Source organism: Mchenga conophoros, linkage group LG23, assembly GCF_057382185.1.
Source record: "Mchenga conophoros isolate Kocher_MC1m ecotype Shallow Benthic linkage group LG23, M_conophoros_male_GT1.1, whole genome shotgun sequence".
In the NCBI taxonomy this organism is placed as follows: Eukaryota; Metazoa; Chordata; class Actinopteri; order Cichliformes; family Cichlidae; genus Mchenga; species Mchenga conophoros.
In genome coordinates, this window is record NC_140547.1 from 52040052 (window position 1) to 52055863 (window position 15812).

Here is a 15812-nt window from a genome sequence, read left to right on the forward strand (position 1 = left end):
ACATCAACTCCAAAGCCCTAGCTTAGTGGAAGTTCCCCAAGGGATACCTGAGTGGGGGTGTCAGTGTTTGTAGCCTGATAACTATGTTTTGTAGGGGAGTTTGGTGTAGCTTGGGTGAGGGGAGATGACTTTATGACTGGCAGGAAGTCATGTCCACAGAGACACGTACGCGCACATGCAGGCACTCACGTGCTCGAACACACATACGGTGTTTTAGTTTTATGGCACATCATATAGGGTTTACAGCGGAGGTCGCTTCTATAATACTGCAGGTAATGGACAAAGGGTTGAGATTTGCAGAGGAATTGCCGGGGCCATGCACATCTCCCTTCTAGAAGCTGCATAAGTGATTGTGGATGAATAAAGTTTTGTGAAGTGACTATTGTCGTCTCTGGAGGCCTGAGAAATCCAAGAACTGGGGTTAAACTGTTTTGAGGTGACACTGATTTGGTAATGTGTACACAGCTTTTGCAGCCTAACAGTATTGCTGGTACAGAGAAATGGATGTCTGCAGATTCTTCATTAGAAACTATAAAACTTAGTGGATATAGGTTTCAATGTAATCCATGAAGTGGATCTTGCACTAGTAGTAATCCAGCATTAATTGAAATACAAAGCCAACAGCATGGTGGCATTGGCATGTACACTACAGTTTGGCATCAGAAAATATAATTATTCAGATACTAGATGCTAATTAAATTTTTTTGGCAACATAAAAAAACAAAAAAAAAAAAAGTTGTAACAGGAGATTTCAAAGATAATGTTCTAAAATCTTAAAGCATTTGCAATTTTGTTACAGATAAGGGATTTGTTCAACATGTCACACAGCCGACCATAGAGAAAGGCACGTTAATTGATCATGATTATGTTTTGACAAAGTAGAGAAATCCAATTGCTAAAACTGATGAAGCATTGGACATGTCTAAAACATATGTAGAAGGGTGGCTGGAGCCTGCTTACATTTATCACAGGTAGGATCCAGATCTGATCTAAATCTGGACAGTTTAGTCTTTGACCAGTTTAGTCAAAGTACAATTTTAAACTGAATAACAGTATGATGTTGGCAAATTGAAGATGAATAGATCCTTCTTATCATTTTCAGCCAATCTTCTCCTGAAATTTCAACATTTAAATCTTTTTCCCACTTTAATTTTAGATAATTGAGAGTGGTTGAGCTGTGATGGATTAGTTTATTATAGATGTTACGAATAATTTGTTTCTGATCAAATGCAACTTTAAAAATATCATCTAGCAGAGAAACCGGTGGACGAGAGGGGAAGCAATCAGTATGTGAGGATACAAAGTTTCGTAGTTGTAAGTCTCTAAAAAAAAGTTAGATTTGGTGTTACATCCCCCAGGAGGATGTCTCTTCTCCCTACTAACTCTTTGTTTTGTCTAGGCTCCACCTCCTCTATCCTGATTGGATGCTGCTCAGAGTCCAGATAATTGTTAATCAGCGGAGCACTACTTAAGGCCTGTGGAGCTGTGTTTCTGTGCCCTCTGGCCATTTTGATTGCCATACCTGTGCAGGATTGCATACCTTTGACTTGTATGTGCATTTTTGTTTTCATGTTCAGACTGCTTGTAGGGGAGAGCTGCCTTTTGTTTTGACATCCCGTTTTCTCCTGTTTGTGTTGTTAGGTAGGTTATGGTTATAGGTTGTATATTTTGTTTTCTTTGGAGTTAGGTAAGTTTTTTTTATTTTTTACATCAGGGATGTTTTGTTTGTTATGTTGGCCTTGGCTCTCCCTGAAGTTATACCTCAGTCTGAACCCAAATATCATCACCAGCATTAAATAAACCTTTTAAAGTTACCATCTTGGCGCCTCCTTCACTATCCACCTTTATGTTCGTCCCTTCAACCCCCCTAGACTAGCCAGGGGACGTAACATTTGGGTATGACGGTCTGGTGTAAAAATGGTATCCTGTCAATTCAAGACATTTACAGTGGGGCAAAAAAGTATTTAGTCAGCCACCGATGGTCAATAACAAAAATACAACTCAATACTTTGTAACATAACCTTTGTTGGCAATAACAGAGGTCAAACGTTTACTATAGGTCTTTACAAGGTTTGCACACACAGTAGCTTGTATTTTGGCCCATTCCTCCATGCAGATCTTCTCGAGAGCAGTGATGTTTTGGGGCTGTCGCCGAGCAACACGGACTTTCAACTCCCGCCACAGATTTTCTATGGGGTTGAGGTCTGGAGACTGGCTAGGCCACTCCAGGACTTTCAAATGCTTCTTACGGAGCCACTCCTTTGTTGCCCGGGCGGTGTGTTTTGGATCATTGTCATGTTGGAAGACCCAGCCTCGTTTCATCTTCAAAGTTCTCACTGATGGAAGGAGGTTTTGGCTCAAAATCTCACGATACATGGCCCCATTCATTCTGTCCTTAACACGGATCAGTCGTCCTGTCCCCTTGGCAGAAAAACAGCCCCATAGCATGATGTTTCCACCCCCATGCTTCACAGTAGGTATGGTGTTCTTGGGATGCAACTCAGTATTCTTCTTCCTCCAAACACGACGAGTTGAGTTTATACCAAAAAGTTCTACTTTGGTTTCATCTGACCACATGACATTCTCCCAATCCTCTGCTGTATCATCCATGTGCTCTCTGGCAAACTTCAGATGGGCCTGGACATGCACTGGCTTCAGCAGCGGAACACGTCTGGCACTGCGGGATTTGATTCCCTGCCGTTGTAGTGTGTTACTGATGGTGACCTTTGTTACTTTGGTCCCAGCTCTCTGCAGGTCATTCACCAGGTTCCCCCGTGTGGTTCTGGGATCTTTGCTCACCGTTCTCATGATCATTTTGACCCCATGGGATGAGATCTTGCGTGGAGCCCCAGATAGAGGGAGATTATCAGTGGTCTTGTATGTCTTCCATTTTCTGATGATTGCTCCCACAGTTGATTTTTTCACACCAAGCTGCTTGCCTATTGTAGATTCACTCTTCCCAGTCTGGTGCAGGTCTACAATACTTTTCCTGGTGTCCTTCGAAAGCTCTTTGGTCTTGGCCATGGCGGAGTTTGGAGTCTGACTGTTTGAGGCTGTGGACAGGTGTCTTTTATACAGATGATGAGTTCAAACAGGTGCCATTCATACAGGTAACGAGTGGGGGACAGAAAAGCTTCTTACAGAAGACGTTACAGGTCTGTGAGAGCCAGAGATGTTCCTTGTTTGAGGTGACCAAATACTTATTTTCCACCCTGATTTACGAATAAATTCTTTACAAATCCTACCATGTGAATTCATGGATTTTTTTTTCACATTCTGTCTCTCACAGTTGAAGTGTACCTCTGGTGCAAATTACTGACCTCTGTCATCATTTTAAGTGGGGGAACTTACACAATCGGTGGCTGACTAAATACTTTTTTGCCCCACTGTACATAAGCAACAATTTGCCTCTTTTGAGCAGCTGGTAAACAGGTTCTCCATACCCTCTCTCATTTTGCTGGTAGAGACATACCCGAAAAGTCTGGCAGCTGGAACTGCAGCAAAAAGTGGTTCTACAAAGTATTGACTCAGGGGGCTGAATAATTACGCACACCCCACTTTTCAGTTATTTATTTGTAAAAACTATTTTGGAATCATGAATGATTTTTGTTCCACTTCTCACATGTACACCACTTTGTGTTGGTCTTTCACGTGGAATTCCAATAAAATTGATTCATGTTTGTGGCTGTAATGTGACAAAATGTGGGAAAGTTCAAGGGGGCCGAATACTTCTGCAAGCCACTGTATTATTTTCCTTTCCCACATAAACAAGTGCTTGGTTCTTTGAAGTATTAAGAATTACTGCTGCAGCTCTTCTGCATGATCACTGCGTATATGTGTGTATGTGCATACACCTATCAAAACTCCCTCTGGTGACCATGACAGGAGAGATGAGGAGAAAGAACGAGCTGTTCAGTCCTTCATTAATCTTCTCCCACCTGTTACTACCTAAAATCTCGGTTCTGAAACAGAAAAAAAATGTGTTTGTGTGTTTGCATGCGAGACGTTGTCAACAGAATTAATTCTGTTGATTACTGTCTTGGTTGCAATTCTTTGTATAGCTGAGTGTTTGATAAGGTAGCACTTTGTCTGACAGAGGGCAAGCATGCATTTTTCTTTACCATTTGAAGCAGATTTGATGTCTCGGCACATTGCGGGTATATGATATTACTAGTGTGTGTTTTCATTTAAAGGTGTTATTACAGTGTTTGTAGCTCTTATTTTTATCTTTGTTGGGAATGATCTTGCTGAATGATGAAAAAAATATTGTTTCCATGTTTACCACATGTTTTGTTAGTCATGAAGCTCTCCTCAGCCAACACCTGTGTCTCATCTCTTCTGCTGATTGAGACAGAAAGCTGGGAATGCCTGGCAGCAGGATATGAAATATGCTAATGAACTTATATAATAATAACCTGTCATCACACATGCAGTGGAAAGAAAATGAAAAATTTTGCAAAGGATTGTCTCATTGTAACCTTAATTCAAGACAAAACTGAAATTATCCCCTCCCAGGGCAATATTTGCTTGTTGTGAGAAATTGCATTTATGTGAGGCTAGTCTAGGCTGTGTAAAGACATCAATCATAAAGAAAACAGGTTTTTTTTTATTTTTATGGGATGCTCTCCAAGTTTTCATATACATTAATAACATTTCTGGCTTATATCCAGACAAAGAAGTAGTGATGCATGAATCATGAACGAATCGTTCAATACTCGAGAATCACTTTACTGACTCAGAATTGGGACCTTCAACACTGTGGACATCGTGTTGTATATAGTTGCAACGTTTTTCACGTTTTCACTCAAAAATAAATTTGATGTTTTGTTTTAAGGGTCTTTCTGTAAGTCCTGTAGCACAACAACATGAGATAGGAGTTTCTCTCTGTTAATTTAGGACTGTATTCATCACCTTTGTCCCCACTTAGTTGTGGTGTACCTCAGGGTTCTATATTGGGGCCCATTCTCTTTATTTCTGCTTCCCATGGGGTCCATTTTTAAAAAGCATAACATCACATTTCATTACTTTGTATATGACCTACAGAAACTAGATTCAACCAGGGCCCATAATCTTTGGAAGGATCATCATGCTTCTGTTCAGGCAACAGTAAACTGCCAGATATGTACAATCATGTTTGGAAATAAACTCTCTCAATCAATGAACAAAAACAAAACAGTAATTATTTTCTTTGGGAAACCATCCCATTAGTTGGTTATGACAGTGTCATTTGTCCCTTAGCCTCTTACTGAGTTTTCAAAAAATAAAAGACAGTGTTCGTCTATATTTGAATTAAAAAGAGATCATGTTGCAATGAATGTTCATGTAAAATGTGCTCAAAACAAACGTAATTGAAGCAGGATAAATAAACTGAATTATATCCATATGTGATTAAATGTTTAAATGTCATGTCTAATTTTCTTTGTTAAAAAATAACAAAGAATGTAATTCAGTGATTTTCAAGTTTAAATGTTTAAACCTTGTGTTAAATCTTGTAAGTGAGATAGGGAGAGAGAGTGGATGATTAAATGTCAACTACTAAATTGGATGGCCAAAATGTGAAGATGTGGCATCGAGTAGGAGAAGTGGGAGAAATGTGTAAAAGTGAGGTGAAGAAAAGAGTCGAGGTTCCTCCCTCTTGTCTTCTGCGAGATGAGCAGTACAGGAGATTGGATCTGAGAGGTTGACAGCTGAAACTTCCAGCAGAGATACTGGGGGAACTGCAGTCCAACCTGTGAATTGATTTTTGGCTTTTCATCTGCTCATTTTGAAAGGTTTTGATTTACATCACTGAATGTCCAACTGATTTCCTGTTGGGTAATTATCATCATCCCGGAAGAAGTGCATCTTTGGATCCATTCGTGCTCATCCTTCCTCCAACCTCTCTTCACCAAAGATAAGAACAAAATCACCATGAGCTCAGAGTAGGTTAGTTAGATAAGTATAGTTTAAATGATTTGACTATTGTTTTGTGACTTTTTTAAAAATCTCCTTCAATCAAAGTCTAAATTGTGGACATTCACTTTTTAACCTTTTGTGAAACAGTAACGGTAAAAGTATATATTAGTGCCAATCGCTCTTACAGGTTACCCTACCCATAATAATAAAAATAATCTTCCTGAACGCTTCCTGTAGGTTCCAATGAGAGTCTGGATTGTGGTTGAAGGTATTTTGGACCATTCCTCTTTACAAAACATCTCTAGTTCATTCAGGTTTGATGGCTTCCGAGCATGAAGAGCTCACACCACAGATTTTCAATAATATTCAGGTCTGGGGACTAAGATGGCCGTTCCAGAACGTTGTACTTGTTCCTCTGCATGAATGCCTTAGTGGATTTTGAGCAGTGTTTCGGGTCGTTGTCTTGTTGAAAGATCCAGCGCAGCTTCAGCTTTGTCACTGATTCCTGGACATTAGTCTCCAGAATCTGTTGATACTGAGTGGAATCCATGTGTCCCACAACTTTGACAAGATTCCCAGTCCCTGCACTGGCCACACAGCCCCACAGCATGATGCAACCACCACCATATTTACTGTAGGTAGCAGGTGTTTATCTGGGAATGCTGTGTTCTGTTTCCTCCATGCATAACGCCCCTTGTTATGCCCAAATAACTTAATTTTAGTTTCATCAGTCCACAGCACCTTTTTCCAGAATGAAGCTGGCTTGTCTAAATGGGTTTTAGCAAACCTCAAGCGTCTCTGTTTGTGCTGTGGGCGGAGAAAAGGCTTCCTCTGCATCACTCTCGCATACAGCATCTCCTTGTGTAAAGTGCGCCAAATGGTTGAACGATGCACAGCGACTCCATCTGCTGCAAGATGATGTTGCAGGTCTTTGGTGCTGGTCTGTGGGTTGACTCTGACTGTTCTCACCATTCGTCGCTTCAGTCTGTCCGAGATTTTTCTTGGTCTGCCACTTCAGAATCAGAATCAGAATGGGTTTTATTGCCAAATGTTGAGCAGGTTTACAACATTAGGAAATTGCTGCGGTGCTTCAGTGCAAACATGCTGTCATAAATTGCGCTTAAATAGACATGAAAAAATAAAAGTAAGAATAAGAATTAAAAGTGCTACGTAGAAAGATATATACATGAGTGCAGGTGGTGATCAGTGCCAAAACATGGAATCATGCAGTGAACACAGCGTAGGGTCATGAGTTAGTGGTGGGGACAGTCGTATGTTTATTGTTCATGTGTCCAACAACAGAGGGGAAGAAACTGTTCTTATGGCGAGAGGTTCTGGTGCGAATGGACCGGAGCCTCCTGCCTGAGGGGAGCAGGTCAAACAGACTGTGTCCAGGGTGAGAAGGGTCAGCTGAGATCTGAGCTGCACGCCGCAATGTCCTGGAGGTGTACAGGTCCTGCAGAGATGGGAGTCTGCAGCCTTCGAGCCTTAACTTGAACTGAGTCGGTGGTCTTCCTTTTTCTCAAAATGTTCCTAACTGTGGAACCAGACAGCTTAAATCTCTGAGACAGCTTTCTGTATCCTTCCCCTAAACCATGATGGTGAACAATCTTTGTCTTCAGGTCATTTGAGAGTTGTTTTGAGATCCACATGTTGCTACTCTTCAGAAAAAATTAAAAGAGGAGGGAAACTTACAATTGACCCCCTTAAATACTCTTTTCACATTATTGGATTCACCTGTGTATGTAGGTCAGGGATCACTGAGGTTACCAAGCCAATTTGAGTTCCAGTAATTAGTTCTAAAGGTTTTTGAATTAATAAAATGACAACGGTGCCCAAATTTATGCACCTGCCTGATTTTGTTTAAACAATTATTGCACACTTTCTGTAAATCCAATAAACTTCATTTCACTTCTCAAATATCAGTGTGTGTGTGTCTCCTATATGATATATTTAACTGACATTTTTTATTGTAACAACCAACGATTTATACAGGAAAATAATGACTATTAACAAGGTTACCCAAACTTTTGCATCCCACTGTAGATATTGACAATAGGACATTGGTGTATGACAGCAATATAGATCCTGATTGTAATCTCTTTAAAGAAAAAAATATAAATGAATGCAATTATTATACAAATTACAAATTTAAAGAGAAAATATAGTAATATATGTAGTTAGAAATGGTATAACAATTATTCACTTTAATAGTAGAAGCCTATATGCAAACTTTCAATCCATCAAGGAATACATAACATAGTTTGAACAGCCATTCAACGTAATAGCCATATCGGAGACCTGAATAACTCCTGAAAAAGGAGAAGACTTTGAAATAAATGGATATGAATTCCTTCATTTAGACAGGATCAACAAAAAAGGAGGTGGGGTGGCACTTTACATTGATAAAAACCCTGGAACAAAGATCGAGATATTTAAGGACAGCATGGAGAACCTATTTACAAATCTCAATCAGAAAGGAATGTTTATTTGTGGGGACTTTAATGCTGACTTGAATCCAAATCATAATAAGAGTACAGAAGAATTTACTGATTCCATGTGAAGCATGGGTTTATTTCCACTGATAACAAGACTGACCAGAATAACATCTCAACTCTATTAGATAATATATTTAGAAATATAATTGTCACAGGCTGGGTCTCTGACCCAGCGCTCTGAGTTCATGTTTGTATTTGTCTCATTTTGTTATGTGATTAGTTTTGTGTCATTTCCTATCTGTCTTTAGTTTGGGCAGTTATTGTTTATTGTTCCTCTGGTTTTCTATGTTTTGGGGTTTTGTATTTATTCATCACGTATTAGGTCTGTTAAGTTGTGTTGTCATGTTTAGTTTTAGTATTTCCTGTTTTATTCTGACAGTGTCATGTGTTCTTTGTTCATTGTATTTAGCTTTCCTCTCCTGGTCCTGTCATTAGGTTTATGTCAGTCAGCTGTTCCCCCATGTGTCTCCACTTCCCCTGATCACCTCATGTATGTATTTAAGCCCTTTGTTTTCTGCATGCCATTGTCGGGTCGTCTGTTTATTTTGACCTTAGTCTTAGTTAGGTTTCCTCACCCTCACCCTCAGTTATGGTTTTCGTCTGTCAGTTCTACATTAGTCTTAGTCATAGTCTTTGCCTGTTATTTTCCACCACAGTTATAGTTATAGTTTTTGGTCTTAGTACCTTTTAGTGTTTTGTTTCTTAGTGTTTTGCCAGTTTGTTTTGGTAATTCATAAATATAGGGCCAAAAGTGGCAGAGGAAATAAAGGTCGATGGAATAGAAAGGGACACTGAAGAAGATATTGAAAGGAATAGAAGCTCAATGTTTTTAAGAGCAGTGGAAGAAAAAGACATTTATGACATCGTTATTGGACTTAAAAACAAAACCAGTACAGATTGGAATGATATTGATATGGTATTAGTGAAGAGAGTTATTGATGGTATACAGGGAGTGCAGAATTATTAGCCAAGTGAGTATTTTGTCCACATCATCCTCTTCATGCATGTTGTCTTACTCCAAGCTGTATAGGCTCAAAAGCCTACTACCAATTAAGCATATTAGGTGATGTGCATCTCTGTAATGAGAAGGGGTGTGGTCTAATGACATCAACATCCTATATCAGGTGTGCATAATTATTAGGCAACTTCCTTTCCTTTGGCAAAATGGGTCAAAAGAAGGACTTGACAGGCTCAGAAAAGTCAAAAATAGTGAGATATCTTGCAGAGGGATGCAGCAGTCTCATCGAACAATCAAGCGTTTCATTCAAAATAGTCAACAGGGTCGCAAGAAGCGTGTGGAAAAACCAAGGCGCAAAATAACTGCCCATGAACTGAGAAAAGTCAAGCGTGCAGCTGCCAAGATGCCACTTGCCACCAGTTTGGCCATATTTCAGAGCTGCAACATCACTGGAGTGCCCAAAAGCACAAGGTGTGCAATACTCAGAGACATGGCCAAGGTAAGAAAGGCTGAAAGACGACCACCACTGAACAAGACACACAAGCTGAAACGTCAAGACTGGGCCAAGAAATATCTCAAGACTGGTTTTTCTAAGGTTTTATGGACTGATGACATGAGAGTGAGTCTTGATGGGCCAGATGGATGGGCCCGTGGCTGGATTGGTAAAGGGCAGAGAGCTCCAGTCCCACTCAGACGCCAGCAAGGTGGAGGTGGAGTACTGGTTTGGGCTGGTATCATCAAAGATGAGCTTGTGGGGCCTTTTCGGGTTGAGGATGGAGTCAAGCTCAACTCCCAGTCCTACTGCCAGTTTCTGGAAGACACCTTCTTCAAGCAGTGGTACAGGAAGAAGTCTGCATCCTTCAAGAAAAACATGATTTTCATGCAGGACAATGCTCCATCACACGTGTCCAAGTACTCCACAGCGTGGCTGCAAGAAAGGGTATAAAAGAAGAAAAACTAATGACATGGCCTCCTTGTTCACCTGATCTGAACCCCATTGAGAACCTGTGGTCCATCAAATGTGAGATTTACAAGGAGGGAAAACAGTACACCTCTCTGAACAGTGTCTGGGAGGCTGTGGTTGCTGCTGCACGCAATGTTGATGGTGAACAGATCAAAACACTGACAGAATCCATGGATGGCAGGCTTTTGAGTGTCCTTGCAAAGAAAGGTGGCTATATTGGTCGCTGATTTGTTTTTGTTTTGTTTTTGAATGTCAGAAATGTATATTTGTGAATGTGGAGATGTTATATTGGTTTCACTGGTAAAAATAAATAATTGAAATGGGTATATATTTGTTTTTTGTTAAGTTGCCTAATAATTATGCACAGTAATAGTCACCTGCACAAACAGATATCCCCCTAAAATAACTAAAACTAAAAACAAACTAAAAACTACTTCCAAAAACATTCAGCTTTGATATTAATGAGTTTTTTGGGTTCATTGAGAACATGGTTGTTGTTCAATAATAAAATTATTCCTCAAAAATACAACTTGCCTAATAATTCTGCACTCCCTGTAGTAAAACCATTAAAATACATATTCAACTTGTCCAACTCTTTATACTGGAGACCCTTTCTTGGCACTATGACAGTTACTGGTTCTTATGGCTGTTTAACTTGTAGCCAAGCATCTCACTGATCACTGCTGCCGTGGTGTAGATCAGCTGGTTAGTCTTAGTAATGGTGGTGATAGGTATTGCCCGTAGCACTGCATTCACATCATCTAGTACATCTTCTGAGGGTACTTCACGCTATGGAGGATCCAGGTTTCAAGTTTTGCCATGATCATTTATATATATATATATATATATATATATATATATATATATATATATATATATATATATATATATATATATATATATATATATATATATAGAGAGAGAGAGAGATATATAGAGAGATATAGATAGATAGTAGTGGTGCAACAATACACAAAATTCACGGTTCGGTTCGATATTTTTTCGATACAAAAAAAATGTTCATGCCTTTTTAATTTGTCATTTATTAAAATTATAAATATATATTTTAACTCAAAAGTACAGTTATAAATAAATAAATCTATCTGATGGAGAAATCACTCCTCTTTTCCAAAGAGGAGTGAGACCTGCTGATGGTTCCAACTGCAGACCTGCTGATGGTTCCAACACCATCATTAAGTTTGCAGATGACACCACGGTGATTGGCCTCATCAGTGACAACGATGAGGCCGCCTACAGGGAGGAAGTGGATCGTCTGGCTGAGTGGTGCGACAGAAACAACCTGCTGCTTAACACCGAGAAGACCAAGGAGCTCATCGACCAAGGAACCACCTGTCCTCAGACATCCTGGTGAACTTCTATCGCTGCACCATCGAGAGCATCCTGACCAACTGTATAACAGTCTGGTACGGGAACTGCTCTGCCTCGGACCGGAAGGCGTTGCAGAGGGTCGTGAAAACTGCCCAGCGCATCGCCGGAGCACCACTTCCTGCCATAAAAGACATCTACAGGAAGCGGTGTCTGAAAAGGGCTGGGAAAATCATCAAAGACCCTAGTCACCCATCACATGGACTCTTCACCCTCCTGCCCTCTGGGAGGCGCCACAGGAGCCTCCAGACTAAGACCACCAGGTACCGGAACAGCTTCTTCCCCACAGCTGTCAGACTCCTGAACTCTGCCTCCTGACATCTGACCCACGTTAAACTCATGGACTGAACATACACACCCACAATGGACAACTGTACCCTCAAACACAATAATAACATGGACTGAACCACCACTCACAACCACTAGCACTTTATATAGCCTCTGTAGAAACTATCTACACCCTCACTTATCTTAACTGCACTACTGTATAGCTCTGTGTAAATAATCATTCTGTACATTCGATAATTTTTAATCCTACAACTGTTTACAACTTGCATAGTTCCCATTTCTGTATAGCTGTATATCCCAGATTCTGTATAGTTTTTCATATTTATATCCTGTTCATATCCTGTACATAGCTTGTACTCACTACAGCCTGTACATACTTATAGTTATAGAATATTCACAACATACTTCATACCGTGTACATTATAACATACCATAATAGACCCATTTCTGTAATATACTCACATATCTATATTATTGCTAATATATATTGTAATATATCTATATCACTAAGCACTTCTGGATGGATGCAAACTGCATTTCGTTGCCCTGTACCTGTGCATGTGCAATGACAATAAAGTTGAATTCTATTCTATTCTATTCTAAAAGAGAGTTTATTACAGAGAAATGTCTCTTTCCAAAATAAAAGCTATACTATACGCTTCTTCTGGGCTATATTCTCAGCAGCATATTAAACATATCAGGTCCCCATAAGGAGAATCCTGTGCTAACGGCTGTCTAAATGACTCGGGTAAAGTTTGTAGCATGCGTGCTTGTTGTTTTTGTCTGCTTCCATTTGTCTTTGCACTAGGATGATATCAGCGTAAGTGTGCAGTCATATTCATTGTGTTCTCACTAGTGCTGTCAGCATTAATCTCGTTAAAATTACATTAACGCCATAACGCCGCAAATCTTCGTTAACGAGTTACCGCGGATCGCCCCGTGCATGGGGCTGGATAGCGTCAACACGTTAACAAGCTAACTTCTCTGTACCCAAAAAGCAACAAAACAATCTGAAGAGCCGGTTCGGAGCCGAAAGAGCCGGCTCTTTTTAGTGAGCCAAACCGAAAGAGCCGGATCTCTAAAAAGAGCCGGAAATCCCATCACTATACCATAAGTCATCCTTGCGGGGGTTGTCGGAACTGTATGCGCAGTCGCACTAAGGACAGATGTGCTCAGAGGCATGCCCCGTAACGTGTATGGGAGCAGTCTGTCGCGGCAGGAATAAGTTGTACAAAGTCCATGTAAGTTACGATAATACTTTGATAAGTATGATAAGTGTGTTTCTAATGTAAGGTATGATGCTGCGTTTGCATTGTGAGCTATCTGAAAACCTTTTTATTCTGTACTTACATTACTTACATCCATGTGCTATTTTTTAGCTAGACATGTGTGTCATGCAAGCTAGCAGCACCCCATGAGAAACGGACCGAAGTGTTTAAGTGTTTACCGGAGTTTTGCACCCTTGGCAAGCGGACTGAGGTATGTGATGAGAGGTGATCTGTTGTTATATTTTATTTAACCGAACTGTGTAACCCCTTTTGTTTTATTTAATCTGTGACTGTATATCTCAGAATTACTTGTTTTGAACTTACCTGAATTAACTTAAGCTCATTTTTGTTATTGCTCATTGTTATTAGTTCAAAAAGTCCTGTATGGGTATCAATTTTTTCTTATTTTATAGTTTTCACAGTGCTCAACGTCCAGAGAATGAGCCGTGTGTGGAGAGGAAATAAATGGCTGCACCCGTTAGAGACTCTTCTGTCGTTCTTGATGCCAAGGGCTGCTACATGCGTACCAAACCGAAAGCACTGTATCGAACGGTTCAATATCGATACGAGTATTGTTGCACCCCTAATATATATATATATATATATATATATATATATATATATATATATATATATATATATATATATGGCCCCAACTGACCGAGTGCTCAGTGAATACCTCAGGCAGCAGAAACCCAAGAAAGAGGAGGGAGACGAGGAACCATCATGGAAGGACAGGCCCCTGCACGGTATGTACCACCGGCAGATAGAGGAGGTGGCTGATATCCAGAAATCCTACCAGTGGCTGGACAAAGCTGGACTGAAAGACAGCACAGAGGCACTAATCATGGCAGCACAAGAACAAGCTCTGAGTACAAGATCCATAGAGGCTGGGGTCTATCACACCAGGCAAGACCCCAGGTGCAGGCTGTGTAAAGATGCCCCAGAGACAATCCAGCACATAACAGCAGGGTGCAAGATGCTAGCAGGCAAGGCATACATGGAACGCCATAACCAAGTGGCCGGCATAGTGTACAGGAACATCTGTGCTGAGTATAACCTAGAAGTCCCGAGGTCAAAATGGGAGATGCCCCCAAGGGTGGTGGAGAATGACCGAGCTAAGATCCTGTGGGACTTCCAGATACAGACGGACAAAATGGTGGTGGCTAACCAACCGGACATAGTGGTGGTAGACAAACAGAAGAAGACGGCCGTAGTGATCGATGTAGCGGTTCCGAATGACAGCAATATCAGGAAGAAGGAACACGAGAAGCTGGAGAAATACCAAGGGCTCAGAGAAGAGCTCGAGAGGATGTGGAGGGTGAAGGTAACGGTGGTCCCCGTGGTAATCGGAGCACTAGGTGCGGTGACTCCCAAGCTAGGCGAGTGGCTCCAGCAGATCCCGGGAATAACATCGGAGATCTCTGTCCAGAAGAGCGCAGTCCTGGGAACAGCTAAGATACTGCGCAGGACCCTCAAGCTCCCAGGCCTCTGGTAGAGGACCCGAGCTTGAAGGATAAACCGCCCGCAGGGGCGTGCTGGGTGTGTTTTTTCTTTTTTTATATATATATATATATATATATATATATATATATAGAGAGAGATATCAGTGATCTACAAGATGGCGCCGATTATGGCAGCCTCGTCGCGAGCTCCCCCAAGCAACAGCTTTTTTCTGTGTTTAATTTTACTTTTCCTTCATTTTTTCGCGAGTAGCACATGTCTCCTTGTGTACGACCGACAAACCTTACTGGACATAAAAGACGGTCTTTCTTATAACTTTCCGGAGTTCAAGTTTTGCAACACGGACGCTCCGTTTGCAGACCCCCCATTCATCTCACCTGAGACGCCTTTGTTCTCTGGCCCTGGAGGCCGCAAACGGCGCACTAACAGACCACCGTTACCCAGTTTATTACTGGCTAATGTGCAGTCTCTGGAGAACAAGCTGTGCGAGCTTTGGGCACGGATCTCATTCCAGCGAGAGATGCGGGACTGCTGCGTGATCTGCCTCACAGAAACCTGGCTATCGGACAAGGTACCGGACTCCGCAATACAACTACCGGGGTTCTCCGTGCATCGCACGGACAGGTCACAGGATCTTACTGGGAAAAGCAGAGGCGGTGGTGTGTGTTTCATGATCAACAACAGCTGGTGTGATTATGCGAACGTGCACCCGGTCAAATCCTTCTGCTCACCGGACCTGGAGTACCTGATGATTAAGTGCCGGCCATTCTGGCTACCGAGGGAATTTACAGCAGTGATTATTACGGCTGTTTACATTCCCCCACAAGCCGACACTGACCGAGCACTCAGGGAACACCATGAGACCGGACAGTGTGCGCACCGCGGATGACGTCAGTGCGCACGCTGTGTCTGAGGAGGATGTGCGGAAGTGCTTCAGGAAGGTGAACGCACGCAAAGCTACTGGTCCGGACGGGATTCCCGGCCGCGTCCTCAAGTCATGCGCGGCTCAGCTGGCTGGAGTGTTCACGCACATCTTCAACCTTTCCCTCTCTCTGTCTGTAGTCCCAGCCTGCTTCAAAATGGCCACCATC